Genomic DNA, 22,409 nt, shown 5'->3' on the forward strand with positions numbered 1-22,409 from the left:
TGTCTCTCGTACAATGTATTGGACATGTCGATTCCGTTCAGTGAACACATGTGGAATCAACTGCGTTCAAAAGCCGGCAGCAATTTGGATGCTGGGGACGTGTGCTGCGTCTAGTGATGAGCAAGTATACCCGTTGCTCGGGTTTTCCCTAGCATTCTCGGGTGTCCTACGAGTATTTTGGCATGCTCTGAGTTTTACTTTTTGGCGAAGGAGATTTTTAATTAATGTTTTAACACTTTGTTGTGAAATAAAAATTATTTTTTAGTGAAAAAATATCCAATATACTTCTTTTGTTACCTTGATAAAAATTAGTCTTGGTCAAGTGGTTGTACTGTTATGGTCATAGAAGTATTATTTAGCAGACTATTTATGGACTGACTTTGTTAAAGGGAATCTGTCACCCCATTTTTGGACTAACAGCTGCCGGCACCGCCATCAGGGGCTTATCTACAGCATTCTGTAATGCTGTAGATAAGCCCCCGATGTAACCTGAAAGAGAAGAAAAATGAGTTATATTATACTCACCCCGGGTCCGGTTTTGGTAGAATGGGTGTCGCGGTCCGGTCTGGCGCTTCCCATCTTGTAGCGGTGACGTCCTCTTCTTTGCTTCCCGTCGCGGCTCCGGCACAGGCGTACTTTTAGGGAAGAGTAAAGTACTGCAGTGCGCAGGCGCCGGACCTCTCTGACCTGGTCCGGCGCCTGCGCACTGCAGTGCTCTGCTCTGCCCTCAACAGGGCAGAGCAGTGCGCCTTCGCCGGAGCCGCAACGGGAAGCAAAGATGAGAACGTCATTGCTACAAGATGGGAGGCGCCGGACCGGATCGCGACACCCATCGGACCAAAACCAGACCGCCCCTGGGTGAGTATAATATAACTCGTTTTTCTTCTCTTTCAGGTTACATCGGGGGCTTATCTACAGCATTACAGAATGCTGTAGATAAGCCCCTGATGGTGGTGCCGGCAGCTGATAGTCCAAAAATGGGGTGACAGATTCCCTTTAATAATATAATAAAATGCATAGGCATAAAAATGTAAGTGTCCAGATAATCAACCTAGACAGAAATATGCAAAATAAATTCAAAATGAGAATAACAGGTAGATATGAGGATACATACAAAAAAATAAATAATGAGAAATTAATTATTAAGGTGCCAACACTATTCCAAATAGTCCTATTGAAAATAATATACATTAAAGAGAAAAAGAGTAACAATGCTTTGAACGTTTGTCTTTCAGGCTCCATATCTCCCCATCCACTACTGCTTTGATCGTGAGATTGCCATCATTTATAGACAATCACCTTGGCAATCTCATACATAAATTTGACTTGCAACTATTTAGTATATGATTAGTTATGCAGATTCTTGTCATGTCACTGCATTGTTACTGTTTTGCTCCTGATGATGATAAATCTTTTTCTTCCTGTATACTACAAATTACAACCTGCTGTCACATTCCCTAATAACTCAGTGTGTTATTAGGTTAATTCCCAAGTGAAAGGTCATTGGTTCTAATCGAGGAGCAGCCATGAAGAAGATATCCCAAAACAAGAGAAACTGCATCATCCAACTCATCGATAGCCAAGAAAATTGCCAAACTGCATCATGTGAGCGCCATGACAGTTGGAAGAATACGAAATGATGTCCATCCATTCAGAAGCCAAAAGGTGGATGTCCAGGAAAATATCGGAGTCAACAAGTCAGCCCATCCCAGTGTTTATCAGTTCTGGCTTGTCAAATACGACAATGGAGGTGGCTCTTATGCTTCATAATATTGAGATCAAGCACCGTGTGACTCACATTACACAAATCTGGAGTGGTCGCTCGAAAAAAGGTGAAGAAGCCTCAACTTCAATATTGTCATAATAAGCATCGGTTCGAGTTTTCAAACAAGTGCGAAAAGTGGTCATTTACAGATTTGAAACAAGTGATTTGTAATGATGACACGAAAGTCAATGGACTAGGCTCTAATAGGTGCAGATGGGTCTGAAAGAAACAAGAAATTTAAGGAAATGTCAATTTTGGTGGAGGAAGCCTGATGATGGGGTTGTTTCACAGCCAAAGGCGTTAGATACTTGACCAGAATCGATGCTGGTCTCAGTGGTGAGCTATTTGTGAGTATGCTACAAGACGATTTACTTCGTACACTCGAGTACTATGGGTATGAGAAGAACGACATAGTGTTCCAACAGGACAACAACAAGAAGAATACATCGAGATTGGCGAAGAAATGGTTCAATGACAATGAAGTGTAGGTGCTGGAATGTCCCCTACAGTCCCCAGCCCTCAAACACTTGTGGGTAGAATTGAAGAAAAAACTGTACATACCCAAGTGAGTCGACCAGTATGCACGAACTTTGGGAACTTGTAGAAGAGATCTGAGCTCGAATTTCGGTCGACACAGGTTTGAGTCTAATCAAGAGCAGCCCAGAAGAATTCAGGCAGTGTTGAAAGCCAAAGGTGGATTTACAAAATACTAACAAAATAATTAATTTAAATTAACATTTAGATCTTTAGGAGCAAAACAGTAACAATACAGTGACATGACAAGAATCTGCATAACGAATCATATGCTAAATATTTGCAAGTCAAATTTAAGTATGAGATATCCAAGATGATTGTAAAATGATGGCAGTCTCAAGTTCAAAGCAGAAGTGGCTAATGAGATGGAGCATTAAAGTCAAAGTTTAAAACATTGTTACCTTTTGCTCTTCACTGTAATTGTAATGAACAAATGCATGCAAATAACAGGTCAAATAGCAAATGTGATACAGTTGTGGCCAAAAGTATTGAAACCCCTGCAATTCTGTCAGATAATACTCAGTTTCTTCCTGAAAATGATTGCAACCACAAATTCTTTGTTATTATTATCTTCATTTAATTTGTCTTAAATGAAAAAACACAAAAAGAATTGTCCTAAAGCCAAATTGGATATAATTCCACACCAAACATAAAAAAGAGGGTGGACAAAAGTATTGGCACTGTTCGAAAAATCATGTGATGCGTCTCTAATTTGTGTAATTAACAGCACCTGTAACTTACCTGTGGCACCTAACAGGTGTTGGCAATAACTAAATCACACTTGCAGCCAGTTGACATGGATTAAAGTTGACTCAATCTCTGCCCTGCGTCCTTGTGTGTACCACATTGAGCATGGAGAAAAGAAAGAAGACCAAAGAACTGTCTGAGGACTTGAGAAACCAAATTGTGAGGAAGCATGAGCAATCTCAAGGCTACAAGTCCATCTCCAAAGACCTGAATGTTCCTGTGTCTACCGTGCGCAGTGTCATCAAGAAGTTTAAAGCCCATGGCACTGTGGCTAACCTCCCTAGATGTGGACGGAAAAGAAAAATTGACAAGAGATTTCAACGCAAGATTGTGCGGATGTAGGATAAAGAACCTCGACTAACATCCAAACAAGTTCAAGCTGCCCTGCAGTCCAAGGGTACAACAGTGTCAACCCGTACTATCCGTCGGCGTCTGAATGAAAAGGGACTGTATGGTAGGAGACCCAGGAAGACCCCACTTCTTACCCCGAGACATAAAAAAGCCAGGCTGGAGTTTGCCAAAACTTACCTGAAAAAGCCTAAAACGTTTTGGAAGAATGTTCTCTGGTCAGATGAGACAAAAGTAGAGCTTTTTGGGCAAAGGCATCAACATAGAGTTTACAGGAGAAAAAAAGAGACATTCAAAGAAAAGAATACGGTCCCTACAGTCAAACATGGCGGACGTTCCCTGATGTTTTGGGGTTGCTTTGCTGCCTCTGGCACTGGACTGCTTGACCGTGTGCATGGCATTATGAAGTCTGAAGACTACCAACAAATTTTGCAGCATAATGTAGGGCCCAGTGTGAGAAAGCAGGGTCTCCCTCAGAGGTCATGGGTCTTCCAGCAGGACAATGACCCAAAACACACTTCAAAAAGCACTAGAAAATGGTTTGAGAGAAAGCACTGGAGACTTCTAAGGTGGCCAGCAATGAGTCCAGACCTGAATCCCATAGAACACCTGTGGGGAGATCTAAAAATGGCAGTTTGGAGAAGGCACCCTTCAAATATCAGGGACCTGGAGCAGTTTGCCAAAGAAGAATGGTCTAAAATTCCAGCAGAGCATTGTAAGAAACTCATTGATGGTTACTGGAAGAGGTTGTTCACAGTTATTTTGGCTAAAGTTTGTGCAACCAAGTATTAGGCTGAGGGTGCGAATACTTTTGTCTGGCCCATTTTTGGAGTTTTGTGTGAAATGATCAATGTTTTGCTTTTTGCTTCATTCTCTTTTGTGTTTTTTCATTTAAGACAAATTAAATGAAGATAATAATACCAAAGAATTTGTGTTTGCAATCATTTTCAGGAAGAAACTGAGTATTATCTGACAGAATTGCAGGGGTGTCAATACTTTTGGCCACAACTGTATGAACATACAGGCTCACCCACCAATGACCCGACGCGCGTTTAACAGATGCTTCCCTGACTAACACCTTTTACGTCTTTCAATAAATGTTTTATGTAATTCTGGCGAGTATTTTGTGACTCATTAGAACACATATGGTATTTGCATTGAAATAGAGTTGAATGTATACTTTTAATTAATTGTAATCAGAGTGGTCTTTTTAGGCCACCATCAAAATTCCCTAGCACTGTCTTTGGAGTGTGGGAGAAAATTGGAGTAGCTTGAAGAAACGGTCGCAAGCACGAGTAGAACATACAAACTCATTGCAGTTATTGTTTGTATTTGAACCCAGGAAGCCAACACTGTAAGACAATCATGTTAACCACTGAGCCATCTTGTTGCCCAATACTATTGTAATGCGATACACATCACTAGCTTCGACATTGAGAATGTGATTTGTCAGAGCTGACTGCACGCTGCTTCTGATTGTTTAAAAGCGTGAATGCTTGTTTCGAAAATACCCGACATCTATAACATATGACAGTGACTCAAATTTCACATGGTGTTTCGAGACTGGAAAATAAAATTGTGAGATAAAGAAGTTACCGAACCATACACATTATTGAAGCATGTAATGGCACCCTTACTGATAACGACAACGGCAAATTTGTCATATGTATGCCCCTCAGTAAACTAAGCTTTATTCTCCTGGCCACAACTGCAAAACATTTGGGTAGTCCTATTACATCCATTCGTCTGACTTTTTGTAATTCAGTAGAAAAGGGGACACAATACTTAAATATTTGTGAAGAAAACAATGTACTGTAATCTAAAAGCCATGCGTCATATTGCCCATATCTTTATCACTTTATGTAATTCAGGTGAGATCCGGTTTGGCCATAAGGAATGCTTACCCAATATTAAGGAAACTTCCAATATTTCTTGATCATGGAATTCATATTTCAGTATATCAGTCAAAGCAACTAAAGAACCCTCCTATATCGGGGAGATGAGCCAACAGTTTAATGAGTATGGGGCCTACCAACACTCCCCCAATAGATGATGTTGTAGGAAAGAACGATTTCCAACAGCAAATCCTTTTGTTTTCCTGTAGCTAATCTTCCTCATGTGCTGACATTGCAGAACCTTAGACATCAACTAGCTAACGGTCACTATACGAGTGGTCGTAACCATGGATACCTAAGGTCCTGCAATGCTTACACATATGGAAAGAGACATAGCGAATCAGAAAAACTATACTACATTTCTAATTGGAGCTATTTTCTAATAATATTATTACACCTACTACATGTTGATATAACATCTTGGTGATGGGAATACCGCTTTATTAGGAGCAGCCATTTTGAAAATGTTTGATAAGTTGTTTACTAGTAGAACATTTTGCTCCTATTCACAAGCCTTTAAGCCAATATTATGTTGCCATTGATGTGTGCCATGCTGCCTACTCAGCATGTATAAATAACACCATACGCATGTCGGAGTAGGAAGGAAGAAAATGAGTCAGGCTTTTGGCCTAAATTACTCATTGGGTAGGCGCATGATTTTTAGCAGATATATGATGCACAATCAGTGTTTTTGGCTTAAAAAAAGCACTCATACAACTTCTTATTGCCTTAACCTATGTATACGCAATGTAGTATAAGTGCGGTAATTTACTCTCCGATCTCCGTTTCCTTGCCGGACCTCTTCTGGGTCACGTGACTTCTATCCTGTCGTTCTGACTGACCCAGGGCTCCATTGGTGAGACAGGCTTTTACAGCGTATGTTTATGGAGCGTTGGAACAAAACTCCAAAGACTCACATTGTAAAAGTGACTTCCGTCTCACACAGAGCCCAGTGCGATCCGGCATGCCAGAATAGCAGCTACATGAGCAAGAAGAGGACCGGAGTGGTGGTGGAAGCTGAGGAAGATGGCAATCGGTGAGTATATTAATATACTTACACTACACATACATTTACACAGGTTTAAGCAATAGAAAGTTTTTTCAGGAGATCTTTTTTAAATAGGACTCAAGATTTGTCAATGGGAGAAATTAATCCTACCACAAAAACACGTTTTTTGGAACAGCTTTTTGTATCTGTAGTAATGCTTAAATAGTTCCATATACAACTGTTATAACATATTAATGTATTGTGACATGCAAGGGGTTAAAGTAAGCCATCATCCAAATACTGAAATATTATGGTGGTCTTAAGCACTTTTAGCGGAATAAGCCAACATATGTTAGCCATCCTTATTTCTTGCCTTATGGAAAATAATAGGATATACGGTAACATCAAAAAAGTGTCACTTTACTCGCGGCGGCTTTATGGATCAGTATTTTCAAAGACTAGTGATGTTTTCCTAGTGTGAATGAAATAGAATTCGATTGCTCAGAACTACGCTGTGTATGTACTCTGATTTATGAATGAATTATGAATGAGTTTCTTTTGCTTCAATTTAATCTTACGTAAAAGATTGTTTACTCATATGTAAGCCAATAATGGGTTGGTAAGCAACATAAAAAATAAATGTATCTATTTTTTTTCCAGGGTCTTTACTACAGTCGCACTTGAAGAAATGTGGTGAAATCAAGTTATAGTAGTTTAGGAAATATTGGTAAGTAAAAGCTTTCTTAAAATGATTGCTCTTTATTATTATGTGGGCTTTTATTTTTTCAGCAGATGAATTGTTTGATAGCTTTAGAAAAAAGCTTCACTGAAAAAGGGTTGTTCTGTTTCAGAAAATACCGGTCCCTGGGCACAATACCGGTCCCTGGGCATATTACCAGTCCCGAGGCACAATACTGGTCCCTGGGCACAATACCGGTCCCGGGGCACAATACAAGTTCCGGGGCACAATGCCGGTCCTGGGGCACAATACGGGTCCCTGGGCACATTACCGGTCCTAGGGCACAATACCGGTCCTGGGGCACAATACCGGTCCCTGGGCACAATGCCAGTCCTGGGGCACAATTTGTTATAAAAAAAACAAATCGCAAATTACTCACTGTTCCCAGGTCAAGTATTGAGCCTCGGCCGTTGCTCCCAATTTCTGATATTGGCTGCCGTGCTGATGTCACGTCAACAGCGTGGCTGCCAATCATTGAGTTCAGCAGCTCAGAATGGGGCACAACATCTACATGGGCAGAGCCGTTAAGTTCTGTGCTTTTTTGTTAATGTGATGTCAGCACTAAAGCCTATAGCGATGGACCCGGAGACATTGAGCTAAGCATGGTTTATTTTTTAGAGCAAAGACTGCTAATTTCTGAAAGGGGATTACGCCTTTAACAATGATGATGCTAGAAATAAAAAGGATAGGATAAGAGTTAACCTTGTGTTCACTGAGAGCATTGATTATACAAAAAGGAGGTATCGTCAGCATATTTGAGAGGCCATTGATTTAACATGTGTATCTTTGTAGACTTTTTTTTATTGATATCCAAAGAGGGAGAGCATATTTCACAGGGAACCCACACCACCCCATGTATGAATGAATGTAACAAGATATGAATTACTATAGTGTTAGTTCATTAAGCCCTTAGCAATAAATATAGAGCATTTGAGTGGAAAGGATTTCTGATGATATAATAATGCAATGCAGGTACCCCAGAATAAGTACGGCTTAAAAATGTATTCAATAAAAGTATGGTTCCTAATAACAGTGTTGCACTTTGTTCCTGGCACCTCTCTCTCTTTATTCGTTTTTCCTATACTCAAGCATATATGTCAGCAAAAAAGATCTTGAAAATAAAGTGTCAGTGCAGAACATATAACTAAGAGTATTTTTGGAAGACAAAGATGAACATACACTTTAAAAAGGTTTCACTGCAATTGACATTCATTGCCTATTGCCAGCATAGGTGCTAAGTAGAATCTGATGGGCCCTGGTGCAAAATTTGGATCTGTGCACCCACCTTCAAGTTGGACAGATGTATGAGGCCTTGTACCTAGATCCTATAATGACATTCGTGTTCGCCCATATGTAATAATATCTCCATCCTGGCTGTTTCCTGTATTAGTCTTCCCCATCGTGGTTCCCATCCTGTAAGAATGTCTGTGATCCTAGGCCCCTTCCAGGTATAATGTCCCCATCCCGTGCCCCTTTCTGTTATAATATCCTCTGTCTTGGGCCTCTTCCTATTATAATGTCTTCCATCTCTAGCCCTTTCCTGGTATAATGATTCCTGTCCTGGACAACTTAATGCAATAATGTCCCCCATCCTGGCCCCTTTCTGTAACAATGTTCCCATTCTGGAATAATGGGCCCCTTCCAGGTGTAATGTTCTCCATCCAGGGCCACTTCCTGGTATAATGACCTCTATGGTATAATGCCCCCATCATAGGCCCCTTCCTTGTATAATTCCCCCCATCCTGAGCCCCATCCTTGTATAATGCTCTTCATAATGGGCCCCTTTATTGTATAATGCCCCCACTTTCTGGTGCCTTCCTTGTATAATGCTCCCCTTCCTTGTATAATGCTCCCCGTCTTTGGCCTCTTCCTGGTATAATGTTCTGCCTCTCATTTTCAATACATTACGTAAAGAAAAAGAATAAAAGATTCTTCTCACCTTCCTCCGCTCTCTCGACGTGCCTTGTCCTCCTGTGTAGCTGTCTTCAGTGTGCCGGCACAGCTAGCATATAACAACACTGTCATGAGCCGCTTGTGACTGGCACGCCAATGTAAGTTACCAGTCTTGGGTTGGCTGGCGGCTTGTATTGCAGTGCAGGGAGCTGGCGAGTCCCTGCACAGTAATACACTTCAGCTAAATGTGCGTCCTCGGCTCAAATAGGTGCTCTTGCATGGACCCAGTTCACGGTCGTTCCCTCTGCGACCGCGATCGTTACACCCCTAGTGCTAAGTGTCCACTTAATGGAGGCCCACCTCTGGGAATACTGGGGTCTCTAGTCCTTTCTGTCTCCTCACTGCACTAAAACCGAGAGGAGAATTTTGAATAGAGCGTTGTTCGATCCTAACCACCAACTGATGGAGGCAGCTAAATACAGTGCTTGGCTGTTATCATCAACCTCATAGACATTGAATGGAGGCTGCAAACTCCACTGAGATGCAGTATGGGAGAAACTACTGTGTGACCATTTTGTTACTTTCCATGTTTTAAAAGTTGTACATTAGAGGTCGCTGTTTAAAAATAGAAATGCATCCAACCACTGCTAATGAAGAGGTGTCGACTGAGGACCACCTTTCCATTATGTATTCATAGACCATTCAGAGGTAATGGGGGGGGGCATATTTTCTTATTCAAATTTTCTTCTTCCTTTCTGAGATTATCATCTATTTGCTTAATTTAGGAGCTGAATATATATATTATATTATTTTATTTCATAGCAATGTTGTCCTGCCATGTTAGCATAGCAAATGACTTATTGAATAAACTGAGCAGACATGTCACTGCCTTCCGCAGAAACAGCATACGCCCCTGCTTCTTGCTAATTGCAAATGATGGTCTCAAACCAATATGGGTGTTGAAATCCAGTCCTGTAAAAGATGAAGCTTATGCACTCAGTCAATATAGATAACATAAATTCACAATGTATAGTATGCAAAATGGAAGCGTTTCAAACAAGATTGAACTCCACTGCTGCACCCAATAGACTACATTAAAAGTTAATGGGATCCATAGGGCATGCAATGGGCCCTCATCATGTATTTATATTGTGTTAAGGCCTCTCTACACATTAGATTGAAGTCAGAAAATCCCAATAGTATTGCTGGGATCGGCTGGCAATCTAATGTTTGAGGGACTACCGACTGTCACGGTGTCATCACTGACTATGGTCTAGGGATGCTGTGAGTGACAGCTCAACTGCCCTATTGGAGCTGGAGTGCTCTGGATTGTTAGTTTGTGAGTGACAGTCCAGTCATCCAATCCGATGCTGAGCTGTCAGCATTTTGATTGACAGCCCTGCTGCTCAATCTGGTCTAGCCTGCATGCATTTCCCCAGGTGTCTCCCGTCTTCAATGATTTGCAAGCTTTTTAGCTGGCTTTCCGTGAGCAGCACATTGTTAGCTGTAGCTTAACTTAGTTAGGTGTGTTTGCTTTCTCTGTCTTTTGATCTTGTAGCTGCACCTCGGATTATCCCTTCTGATTTTCACGCTCTCTGACTTCAGGTATCTGACCCTGTACTTGGCCTCTGACTGAATACGAATGTATGTTCTCCCTTCTCTTGAGGTATCCTCCTAGCATTTGACCCTGGAATGTTATCTGACCATGCCCTTGTCTTACCCCTATGTACTACGAGCCCCACTGGTATCTTACCTCGGACCTTCCCGGATTCAGCATCACTCTGACTTTCCGCCAGCATATTATGTATGGCACTTTAAACACTAAACCCTTTTGTTTTCCGGGAGATAAGCCACCATCAGAGCTGTTTGGTAGCTGCTCACTCCACTTCCCCCACCCCATTAAAAACCAGGCCGAGTCAAGTGTTTTTGGGAAAGTCAGGAGACATAACTGTCAGCCAATACCTATGTGACCAACTTTAAAGCCGGTATTACAGGTATTTTACCTTCAGTAATGCAGTTCTTAAGGATCCTGAGCTGACATCTAGTATTTCATGCAGCTTTTGTTTCGGTATATTGCATATTCTCATCATTTGCTTTTTCACCATAAAGTTTTTTCACTTTGTGGTGAGTATGTGTTAATGTAATTTCACAAGTTTGGTCAAATTATCACAAAACAATGCCAAAAAGCTGCTGATGTGCTGAGGGTTTGCAAAAGCCACAGTATGTTATTGTTAATTTCATGGTAAAAGCAGAAATTGTATTGAATTAAAAAGTCAGTCAATGTAAGTGTTAGGAACGGCGGAACACACTAAATAAAAATAATAAAGTGCGTTCGCCGCTCGGGGTCCACCGTGCAGTAGGTGTTACACCGCTGCTGAGTAATGGCAGGCGAGCAATATGGCGGTATAATGCGCACGGGTTCAACTTCACCCGAAGTGCGCAGAGCGGGCTCTGTTCACACACAGAGGTGCCGCAACAAAAACATACAAAAAGGATGAGCGTGTTAGAGTCACAGGCCTCGGGTAAATGCACACACGGTATCTGGTCACAGGAGCAGGACCTAAGACAGAGGAGCTGCGTCCCTCTAGACCTACCGTGTGTGCGGCGTCGCTACTGCGAGCGCCAAGAAGGGCTGCAACTGCAGCGCGGCGTAAGACACTGCCGCTCGACGACAAAGCTAGAAAGCAAGCGCAATGTCGGACGCTAGCGTGGAGGTGCGGTGTGCACAGTGGCCTAAGGCTTGCCACTGACTGGCGCTGACTGCTAAACTAATTCCCTATCCACATGCGTAATATCAGAGGGAAGGGGTTTTATAATGAGTCAGTCACCAGAGTCATACATCCGTGACCATTCACACATAGCAAGTATAGTCTATACTAGCGCATGGCGGAACGGCCATGCGTGCTTTTTATAGCCGTGCGGGACATTCCAGATCTCCGAGATGGACCAATGAGATCTGGAACAGGACCTGGGCACATGACTCCAATGGGAGATCGTCTCATGAGCATGCCCAGTAGGAGCACAGAGGGTCTTAGTCTCTGGAGCGGTCTGCTGCAAAGTAATCTCCTCTGCAGTAGAGAGACAGCAGGAGACCGCAGAATGTGAGGCTCTGGATTCCTGCAGAGCAGACGCAGAAACCTGACGCCTAACAGTAAGGATGTAATAGTATACATCCTGGCAGGCAAGATGAAATAGGCTCACCCACCAAACACACCCGACGCGCGTTTCACAAATGCTTCATCAGGGGGATTGGTGGTGGTAACAAGTATAACACCGTTGTCCCTGCATGGTTCCTTCATTACATAGTTGTTAGGTCCCTGTGTTCCCGTACCCATTCTGCGACCTTGAACCAGAGTCCATTCTGTGCTCCTGAACTCGTCTTGCTAACCAAAACCCGAACCCGTACTGTCTGTACCCGAATCTGATCTTGAACGCTAACTGTCAGAACCTGCATCTGTATCAGAACCCAGTCCGTCTGGTCAACACCAGTGCCCATACTACAGGTAATCCAGACTCTGTCCTACCTGAAACTCACTCCAAGTCCTTATCTGCGTCCTTGACCCTTGGGGTCAGCTGCTGCAGTACTGGGGACTGCCTTGGAGTGGTTCCAGATGACTACCTGCAGATCTAGCCTAACCTCCCCATCAAAGGCTCTAGTGAGAAGAACAGGTAGCCACTTAGTTACACCCCTCCAGGGTAAGTTCAGTCCGTGGCACAGTGGGTCCACACCCACCAGCGTGACACCAAGCTTGTATATAAGACACCGGTAACCAAACAGAAAGTGGACATAATGAGGCATACACAGACACCAACTCAAAAAACTAGACTGAGCGTGGAAGCTGGAAGTGCTACCTACAATAGTAAAGATCTGAGGTTACTCTGTGATGGTGTCAAGTGGATTTATACAACTCTTAAGGGTATGTGCACACGGTGCGGATTCTGCTGCGGGTCCGCAGCAGATTTAGGTGCGTTGTACAGTACCATTATTTTCAATGGTAAACTGGAGTGCACATGCTGCGGATTTTTCCGTGCGGTTTTGCTGCGGTTTACAATCCGCAGCAAGTCAATTCTTTAGTGCAGAAACGCTGCAGTTTCACACCTCATCCATTATGAGGTGTAAAACCGCAGGGCAAAACCGCACAAAATCCGCAGAGCCAAAAAACTCCGTGTGCACATAGCCTTAAGGTAGCATCAGTGATTTGGAGGTACTGTATATGTTTGGTGTAGCTTTCATGGGGTATTAATTGTACGCTTTCATTAGATGTTGCCTGGCATCGTTATTATTTATAGATCCATCATCATTTGAAGCTTTGAGGTGTGGCTTCAAGCCAAGATCAGTGTGTAGAACACCTAGAAATGTGGCGTAATTTACTTTGTAAGATAATTCGCCAGTCTAGTTACAAATCGCCATCCTACCTTTACTATAGAAATAGAAATGAATACTGCTATGCAAATACCATCTAAACTGTATGCAGGAGATACAGTTTATAGCTAGTGGCATAGTGTGTCTTTCCATTAAGGTATAAGACTAGGAAATTGTTTATTCTGCCTTTATTCAACATATCTAAAGAAAATGCTTTCTAAAATATGAATATTATCACTTATCTAAATTATGCAGATCTATTACATCTACAGAGGGATTCACCGATTCTACTCCGATAATAGATATCTTAATTGGTATGATCCGGGCAAAGAGCAAACAGATGAACGGCATACTAGGTCACACAAATCACCACATTAACAGACGGAGCTATTTATCTGAAGTATTGCGGTATATATTTCAGTCAAAAAACAGAGGTGCTTGCATGAAAAAACATGAATATTTCAATGTGAAGCGAAAAAAGAGAAATATGCAGCACTCACCAATATAGCTGAAAAACTGTGCGTCTTTATTTCACATGAATTCCATCAATAGATGTGTGGACATGCAGGACGTTAGAGGAATGCTAAGGGAGGGAGGTGCTGGACAATGGCCATTTCGCGATTACACGCTTCTACGGCTCCACAGTTTTTCAGCTATATTGGTGAGTGCTGCATATTTCTCTTTTTTCGCTTCACATCTTAATTGGTATGCATTAAAACTTGTATACAAAATGTAAATACACCCCAGATCATGAAAACACAAAAAGTGATAATTAAAAGGATTATCAAGTAGTCAAGGGCAGAAGGGGATCACCCTATTTAGTCCACTGCTGTTGCTTCTACCTGTTAGCGGAGGTTGACACCCTTTTGAATACAATTGGCGCTCCTTGTTTGCTTTTCCTGGTATGCAAATGGGAAAAATGAGGAAAACTACAGCTTGAAGGTTTGTGCTTGCCCAAAGCCACATACATAATGGCAATGTCGTAGGCACATCCGTAACACATTACCTTTTAACCAGTAATCACATGAGCTGTAGAACCAACAATCGATAAGAGACTACCTCTTGTCAAGAAAACAACAACCAAGTCAGCAAAACTGAGCTGCTCCAGTTGGTTTGTCAAAAAAATGCTGTTCCTGGGCCACCAGCATAGAAACATAGGCAACAGTATTATCACAGGTAATTAACAGCCAAGAAGCTAACTAGAAACTGCCTTACAAATAAGATTATATTCAGTCAGTGGGTTTACAAAAAACCCAAAAGAATTCATGTGCGGTCAATGACATGCAGTTGATATACAAAAACAAATTGAATTGTGGCCCAGGAACAGCATTTTTTTACAAATCGACTGGAACAGCTCAGTTTCGCATATGTGGTTCTTGTTTTCTTGACAAGAGATAGTCTCTTATCGATTGCAGGCTCCACAGCTCATGTGACTACTGGTAAAGGATCTGGGAATGTTTAGCTTGCAAAAAAGAAGGCTTAAAGGAGACTTATTGGCTGTCTACAAATATCTGAAGGGAAGTCACAGTGTAGAGCGACTATTGTTATTCTCATATGCACATGAAAACATGAGAAGCAAAGGGATGAAACTGGAAGGGAGAAGATACAGATTAGATATTAGAAAAAACTTTGTGACAGTGAGGGTGATCAATGAGTGGAGCAGGCTGCCATGAGGGATGGTGAGTTCTCCATCAATGGAAGTCTTCAAACAGAGGCTGGACAGACATGTGTCTGAGATAGTTTGGTAAATCCTGCATTGAGCAGGGGGTTGGACATAGTGACCCAGGAGGTCCCTTCCAACTCTAACATTCTATGATTCTATGATAAGCACAGACCTTCAAGCTGTAGATTTCCTCATTTTGTCCATTTGCATAGGGCCTGATAGGGACTACCAGGGCAAGTTGACGAGGAGCAGGGGCGCCAATTGCATTTCAAGCGGGTGCCAATCTCCGCAGACAGTAGGAGCAAGAGCAGTGAACAAAATGGGGTGATTCCCTTCTGCCTTTGACTACTTACTGTAATATTCCTTTTTATTATTACTTTTTGTGTTTTCACGATTTGGGGTGTATTTAATTTTTTATATACAAGTTTTAATGCGTACCAGTAAAGATGTCTTTTATGAATGTATAATCGGTGAATCCATATGCAATAATACAGTGGGGCAAAAAAGTATTTAGTCAGTCAGCAATAGTGCAAGTTCCACCACTTAAAAAGATGAGAGGCGTCTGTAATTTACATCATAGGTAGACCTCAACTATGGGAGACAAACTGAGAAAAAAAAATCCAGAAAATCACATTGTCTGTTTTTTTTTCATTTTATTTGCATATTATGGTGGAAAATAAGTATTTGGTCAGAAACAAAATTTCATCTCAATACTTTGTGATATATCCTTTGTTGGCAATGACAGAGGTCAAACGTTTTCTGTAAGTCTTCACAAGGTTGCCACACACTGTTGTTGGTATGTTGGCCCATTCCTCCATGCAGATCTCCTCTAGAGCAGTGATGTTTTTGGCTTTTCGCTTGGCAACACGGACTTTCAACTCCCTCCAAAGGTTTTCTATAGGGTTGAGATCTGGAGACTGGCTAGGCCACTCTAGGACCTTGAAATGCTTCTTACGAAGCCACTCCTTCGTTGCCCTGGCGGTGTGCTTTGGATCATTGTCATGTTGAAAGACCCAGCCACGTTTCATCTTCAATGCCCTTGCTGATGGAAGGAGGTTTGCACTCAAAATCTCACGATACATGGCCCCATTCATTCTTTCATGTACCCGGATCAGTCGTCCTGGCCCCTTTGCAGAGAAACAGCCCCAAAGCATGATGTTTCCACCACCATGCTTTACAGTAGGTACGGTGTTTGATGGATGCAACTCAATATTCTTTTTCCTCCAAACACGACAAGTTGTGTTTCTACCAAACAGTTCCAGTTTGGTTTCATCAGACCATAGGACATTCTCCCAAAACTCCTCTGGATCATCCAAATGCTCTCTAGCAAACTTCAGACGGGCCCGGACATGTACAGGCTTAAGCAGTGGGACACGTCTGGCACTGCAGGATCTGAGTCCATGGTGGCGTAGTGTGTTACTTATGGTAGGCCTTGTTACATTGGTCCCAGCTCTCTGCAGTTCATTCACTAGGGGTGGGATTTTGCGTGGAGCACCAGATCGAGGGAGATTATCAGTGGTCTTGTATGTCTTCCATTTTCTAATTATTGCTCCCACAGTTGATTTCTTCACTCCAAGCTGGTTGGCTATTGCAGGTTCAGTCTTCCCAGCCTGGTGTAGGGCTACAATTTTGTTTCTGGTGTCCTTTGACAGCTCTTTGGTCTTCACCATAGTGGAGTTTGGAGTCAGACTGTTTGAGGGTGTGCACAGGTGTCTTTTTATACTGATAACAAGTTTAAACAGGTGCCATTACTACAGGTAATGAGTGGAGGAAAGAGGAGACTCTTAAAGAAGAAGTTACAGGTCTGTGAGAGCCAGAAATCTTGATTGCTTGTTTCTGACCAAATACTTATTTTCCACCATAATATGCAAATAAAATGAAAAAAAAACAGACAATGTGATTTTCTGGATTTTTTTTTCTCAGTTTGTCTCCCATAGTTGAGGTCTACCTATGATGTAAATTACAGACGCCTCTCATCTTTTTAAGTGGTGGAACTTGCACTATTGCTGACTGACTAAATACTTTTTTGCCCCACTGTATATACTCTTTAAATGTAATTATTTGGTGGTCTCCTATTACACCTACACTCTTTACACTCTTATTTGACTTTTCTCCTTATTAAAACACAGTCAGCTGTATACAAATTATTACGCTATATTATCATATAAAAGGTGAATGACAATAGCTGTTATTGCCTCTTTCAGCTTTAAATCCCACACAATAAGCAACAGTTGAACATCAAAGGCAGGCTTGCACCTACACACATTTGTCACACACTTTCCACTGGTACTTTTGTGTTGTCTTTATGTGAGTATGAAGAGTTAAATTTGTATTCAGACTTAAAGGCATTCAGTGCAGAAATGTGGAAAGAGGACTAGGGTTTTAGAATTTTGTGCAAATCTCCATGGTTGTCAGAGTTTACCCTATTCATTGCCCCATATGGGGTGTAAGAAGTCCCAACCTGCCTTCTCTTTCTCCTACCTGCTCCTTCTGGTCTCAAAGAAAAGTGCTATATGGCTGAAGATTTAAAGCTGCTGCAGAGGGAGCAGAGACTGATGAATGTTTTTTTTGTTTTGTTTTGTTTTTCTGAATCTGCCATCTGATTCCAGACATATGGGCCTTTTTAATTTAATGCTGATTATTTTTTAGCTTTTAACAAAGGGGCGTGGCGCACAGGGTTCCCTGGGGGCGTGTCCTTAGGCTCCTCTGAGAATTACCCTGTGCCGCCCACTTGGTAAAGACCATGAGAAATGGCATCACATAAAAAGTTCAATATCTTTAGAACCATATGGAGGATTTATAAACAGTGACAATAAAATATTGGAAAAAACTGGACACTTTGGTCCTGGTGACAGGTCCTCTTTAAAGTTAAAGAAGCAAACAAAACCCCACAATTGACATCTGCAGTCGCCTGCTGATCCAGCACAGATGCTTCTGTGATCCCCTGCCTGTCTTCCTTTCCAAGCTGCCAGTGATAACACATCGTGGCTGTAAGGGACCATTGCAGCCAGTCAGTGGTGTCAGAGGTCACGTGGTGTACTACTGGCATTACTGGTTTGGGTCTTTTTTTATCAAAAGAAGTACTCTGTAGTCTTCTATTGTTAAAGGGACTTGGGGTATGTGCACACGTTGCAGATTCGTGTGCGGATCCGCAGCAGATTTGGCCCTGCGGATCCACTGCAGATTCGCTAGTGATGTATAGTACTATGTTATCCTATGGGAAAAAACCACTGTGCACCTGCTGCAGGAAAATCCGCGCGGAAACGCAGCAGTTTATTTTCCGCAGCATGTCAATCCTTTGTGCAGATTCCTCAACGTTTTTACACCTTTTCCATCATAGGAATCCGCAGGTGTAAAAACGCAGGCAGAAATCTGCAATAAATCCGCAGGAAATCCGCAGTAAAAACGCGGGTATTTTGACCTGCGGATTCTGCAGATTCCGCGCGGAAACATCCGCACACGAATCCGCAAAGTGTGCACATAACCTTACTGTTCACGCATACAGCATAGAAAGAGCCAGCTAGTCTGAAGAGCGGTGACATCACTGAGAAGAGGAGCAAAACGTGGCTGGATACTGGAAAAGGCGGGGGTAGGGAAGTACGGAATCTTAATACATATACACATTGCACATACCGTATTTTTTTGGACCATAAGATGAACCCCAAATTTCAGGGAGAAAAATAGGAAAAAAATATTTTTTATAAGCTGGGGGTCTGTCTTATAGTCCGAATTTAAGGTATCTTACTTAGGGGCGGTGGAGTGGGGTCACAGGAGGCATGGTACTTTCCTCAGGAAATCAGTGGCAGCAGAAGTGGGCCCTTGGTAGGGGACAGGGATGGCCCAGGGGTGCGATGCCGCAGGCCTGGTGTCAGCAGTAAGGCAGAGAGCATTGCTTTCCCGGCGCCACTTTACTGAAGTCGTGGGTGACTGGAGGTGGTGCATGCGTACACTTGGACCTTGGCCCGGCTGCCAGAGATAAATTGCTGCCAGAAGCAGTGCCTGCAGGGACTGAGATCTCGGCCTTGCTAAACTCTAAACACGGACTTCTTCCGGATGTCCGTTTTAATGTTTGGAGTTCGAGGGAAAGTCCAGGAAGAGAGAGAGAGCAAGATAGATTTTCTGGTTTAAGTACAGTTATGGTATCTAACCAAACTCTGGACTTACCGTAAGTTCAGATCGGGTGCGAGAACCCAAACTTCCATGGGTCTGCTCATCACTAGTCAGTTATAATCGCACACAGCTCTGCAGTGAGCTCAGGAGGGCAGTAATGCCGCCTTCATGTATAATAACTTCAGGAGGCAGATTCTGGGGCAGATCAGTGTCCGGCCCATAGTTCTGAACAGCTCATTTTCCTATAAGAAAAACGTGGATTTCTGTGGAGTAAGACATCAGATCTCAGATATCAATGTGTCGTTTTATTCAGCTTCCTATGCCCTACATGCCCATATAGATGGCTTAGCACGGTTGAAACAACTAAATGCAAATACTTTATAGGATAAATATTTTTTTCTGTTTTACAACGTGGTAGATTATTTTGTTGTTTCTGTAGTGTTCTTCTCCATTGGAGAGTGTGCTGAATTTCTACAACCCGAGTGGAACGTCTGTGTAGTCGATTGGCAATCAATGGTAAATCATTATGGAGATGAATCTGTACTACATTGGTCATTTATTGAGTGTCGTTCCCCTGTACCTCCTCCCTAACTTGTTTCACAGTTGATGAAGAAGGCAATCAAATATAAGATAAATGATACTGACCTAGATCAGTTACAGGAAATGCTTGTGTCAGCACAAAAAGGAAGAAAGGAGACCTGCCTTGGCTTTTTTTTTCCCATTTTAAATTTTAGACTATTCACTTTGTGCACAAGAAAGTGTACTTCATTCTGTGGGTCAGTACAATTATGACGATTCAAATGTATATTATTTTATTTATGTTTTATTACTTTTGTACAATAAATACACTGTAAAAAATTCAATTGTTTTTGTGTCGCTCTAGTCGGAGACGCATACTTTTTACAATTTTCTTATCAATGGAGCTGTATGAGGGTTTAGTTTGTTCGTGAATAGATGAAGTTTTCAGTGGTACCGATGCCTGGTATATATAACTTTTTGATTGCTTTTAATTGCACTTTTTTGTAGGTGGAATCTATAAAACAAAAAGCAATTCCGGATTTTTTTCTTGTTATTTTTACCATTCACTGTTCAATTTAATCGATAAAATTGCTTTATTTTGTAGGTCAATAAGATAATGGCATTATCCAGTTTATATAGTGAATAAACAGTAACCTATCAGAGAAATTCGCTTCTTTCTCTTCCTGGATTGTAGTTTTACTCTCAACACATGGGTAAAATCTGTATTCAGCAAAGACTCACATTACTTAGATGACTGTTGGTGCTATTAAAATTCAATGGAGGGAGGAACTAAAGGCAGGCACAGACATTCTGCTACAAGTTCTCCTGAAATCACAGGTGCAGTTCTCCATAGAACTTTATGAGCACCAACTGTCATCTCCAATATCAGTAATGGAAAAATTTATGTTTAATGAACACAGAATTTCATCCATGAATTAAAGGTTTTAAAAATGAATAGTCAGTTCAGAAGAAGAAAGAAGCCAATTTCTCTGATAAGATATATGACAAAGATTCTTTGGACTTTTTTTCACCGCTTAAATAAAAAAGAACTTATACGTGTTTGGTATCCAACAACTCTTAATGACCTGGATAATAATCATAATGGCAGGTCAGTTTTTGCAGTTAGTGAACATAGTAAAAAAATAAATAAATAAATTGTGGAACTGCAAATTTTTTGCAATTTCATTGCACTTTGATTTTTTTTCCCGTTTTCCAGAACACAATATGGCAAAACCAATGGTGTCATCCAAAAGTACAACTTGTCCCGAAAAAGAAGAAGCCCTCACATGGCCATATTGATTAAAAAATAAAAAAGTTATGGCTCTGGGAAGAAGGGGAGCAAAAAATGAGAACTCAAAAATGGAAAAACCCAAGGTGGTGAAGGGGTTAAAGGGAATCTGTCAGCAGGCTGTTGCTGTATAATCTGAGGACAGCATAAGGTAGGGGTTAAAACACAGATTGCAGCAATGTGTCACGTCTAGATTTTATCACCTGGTGATTATCACTGTCTGCCCTGCAGCAGCTACAGTCATGGCAAAAAGTATTGACACCCCTGCAATTCTGTCAGATAATACTCAGTTTCTTCCTGAAAATGATTGCAAACACAAATTCTTTGGTATTATTATCTTCATTTAATTTGTCTTAAATGAAAAAACACAAAGAGAATTGTCCTAAAGCCAAATTGGATATAATTCCACACCAAACATAACAAAGAGGGTGGACAAAAGTATTGGCACTGTTCGAAAAATCATGTGATGCTTCTCTAATTTATGTAATTAACAGCACCTGTAACTTACCTGTGGCACCTAACAGGTGCTAGCAATAACTACATCACACTTGCAGCCAGTTGACATGGATTAAAGTTGACTCAACCTCTGTCCTGGGTCCTTTGGTGTACTACATTGAGCATGGAGAAAAGAAAGAAGACCAAAGAACTGTCTGAGGACTTGAGAAACCAAATTGTGAGGAAGCATGAGCAATTTCAAGGCTACAAGTCCATCTCCAAAGACCTGAATGTTCCTGTGTCTACCGTGCACAGTGTCATCAAGAAGTTTAAAGCCCATGGCACTGTGGCTAACCTCCCTAGATGTGGACGGAAAAGAAAAATTGACAAGAGATTTCAACGCAAGATTGTGCGGATGTTGGATAAAGAACATCCACTAACATCCAAACAAGTTCAAGCTGCCCTGCAGTCCAAGGGTACAACGGTGTCAACCCGTACAATCCGTCGGCGTCTGAATGAAAAGGGACTGTATGGTAGGAGACCCAGGAAGACTCCACTTCTTACCCCGAGACATAAAAAAGCCAGGCTGGAGTTTGCCAAAACTTACCTGAAAAAGCCTAAAACATTTTGGAAGAATGTTCTCTGGTCAGATGAGACAAAAGTAGAGCTTTTAGGGCAAAAGCATCAACATAGAGTTTACAGGAGAAAAAAAGAGGCATTCAACGAAAAGTACACGGTCCCTACAGTCAAACATGGCGGAGGTTCCCTGATGTTTTGGGGTTGCTTTGCTGCCTCTGGCACTGGACTGCTTGACCGTGTGCATGGCATTATGAAGTCTGAAGACTACCAACAAATTTTGCAGCATAATGTAGGGCCCAATGTGAGAAAGCTGGGTCTCCCTCAGAGGTCATGGGTCTTCCAGCAGGACAATGACCCAAAACACACTTCAAAAAGCACTAGAAAATGGTTTGAGAGAAAGCACTGGAGACATCTAAGGTGGCCAGCAATGAGTCCAGACCTGAATCCCATAGAACACCTGTGGAGATATCTAAAAATGGCAGTTTGGAGAAGGCACCCTTCAAATATCAGGGACCTGGAGTAGTTTGCCAAAGAAGAATGGTC

The 22,409-nt window shown here is 41.9% G+C and overlaps 1 protein-coding gene across 4 annotated transcripts in view; it reads left to right on the forward strand.

Annotated features, from left to right (window-relative positions):
- FYN (FYN proto-oncogene, Src family tyrosine kinase) overlaps window positions 1-22,409 on the forward strand; it is a 292,152-nt gene that overhangs the window by 99,326 nt on the left and 170,417 nt on the right. For 3 of the 4 annotated variants that reach the window (XM_073575994.1, XM_073575992.1, XM_073575991.1), the window contains one exon: window positions 6,938-7,004. The gene's annotated coding sequence lies outside the window, so the exon portion shown is untranslated. Of the gene's footprint in view, window positions 1-6,306; window positions 6,326-6,937; window positions 7,005-22,409 lie in introns of those variants that run through there. The other variant, XM_073575993.1, reaches the window with a different exon arrangement.

Source organism: Dendrobates tinctorius, unplaced genomic scaffold, assembly GCF_039654945.1.
Source record: "Dendrobates tinctorius isolate UK_male_01 unplaced genomic scaffold, ASM3965494v1 ptg000046l, whole genome shotgun sequence".
NCBI lineage: Eukaryota > Metazoa > Chordata > Amphibia > Anura > Dendrobatidae > Dendrobates > Dendrobates tinctorius.